The 1,279-nt window shown below is 41.4% G+C and overlaps 1 protein-coding gene across 3 annotated transcripts in view; it reads right to left on the bottom strand.

Moving 5' to 3' along the window:
* TRPM6 (transient receptor potential cation channel, subfamily M, member 6) overlaps positions 1-1,279 on the bottom strand; it is a 187,959-nt gene that overhangs the window by 172,671 nt on the left and 14,009 nt on the right. The window lies entirely within an intron of this gene.

Genomic DNA, 1,279 nt, shown 5'->3' with positions numbered 1-1,279 from the left:
TGAGAATGGGCTCACCCAACCTGCCACCACCCACCAGAACTGGCACCCACACACACCACCTGCAGGCCTGGGGAGTGACCCACCTAGCCCATCACAGCCACTTCCAACACCATCATGGATCACTCGGGAACCAGAGGATTGTCTCACCACTGCTACTGTTGTGAGTCACCACACCCACTGTCCAAGGGCTCAAGGACACACCTACCTGCCCATCCCACCACTGCCACTGCCAGCACCCAAGAAAGTCACCTGCAGGCCCAAGACTCAGCTCACCTGGCCCACTAACATCAGTGCCAGCATATGCCACCCAGGGGCCCAAGGACTGGCACATTCAGCTCACTGCTATCACCACTGGGGCCCAAGGACTGGCCCACCTTATGGCCCAGCAAAACCTCACCACAGCCTCCACTAACAATCACACCTGAAGCCACTGAGCAAATCTCAGACACTACTGACACTGTTTACAGCTGAAGAAATTATACCGAGACTATACTACTGCACACACCCAGAATCAAAGCCAAAGTGCCCAACCTAAACACCACCAAATAAACATCTTCAGAATACAATCCTCCCCTGTGCAAGCAAGTTCAAAAGACTGGAAGAAGCAATGGTTATGCCAGATGCACATATATCAATGTAAGGACACAAGAAATATGAAAAAGCAAGGAAAAATTATACCTCCTAAGGAACATAATAATTCTCCAGCAATATATTTCAGGGAAGAAATTCATAAAATCGATGAAAAAGAATTCAAACTAATGACATTAAAGAAGTTCAACCAGGTGTGGTGGCTCATTCCTATAATCTTAGCTACTCGCAAAGCTGATGCAGGAGGATCACTCGACCTCAGGAGTTCAGAATTTCAATCTGCCATTAAGCTATGATTGTACCACTGGAATCCAGCCTGGGCAACAGAGTGAAACCTCATCTCAAAAAAATTTCTTTTTAATTTTAAAAAGGTTTTATTTAAAAAGCTCAGTGAGATACAAGAGAACTTGGAAATACAATACAAAGAAATCAGAAATTTCAAGAAACAAATGAAAAATTGACCAAAGATGTAAATATCATTAAAAAAGAACCAAAAGAAATTCTAGAATTAAAGAATTCTCTGAATGAAATACAAAATATATTAGAAAGCTTCAACAATAGACTCAATCAAGCAGAAAGAATTTGAGAACTTGAAAACAAGTGTGATGAAATAACCCAGTCAATGTGGTGTAATGATTTAAATACATATATATGCATATGATTTATATATATGATTTATATACATATATAT

The sequence above is a fragment of the Mandrillus leucophaeus genome, unplaced genomic scaffold, assembly GCF_000951045.1.
Source record: "Mandrillus leucophaeus isolate KB7577 unplaced genomic scaffold, Mleu.le_1.0 Scaffold833, whole genome shotgun sequence".
NCBI classification, from domain to species: domain Eukaryota; kingdom Metazoa; phylum Chordata; class Mammalia; order Primates; family Cercopithecidae; genus Mandrillus; species Mandrillus leucophaeus.
The sequence above is the reverse complement of the archived record's forward strand: the minus strand, read 5'-3'. Positions and strand labels throughout refer to the sequence as shown.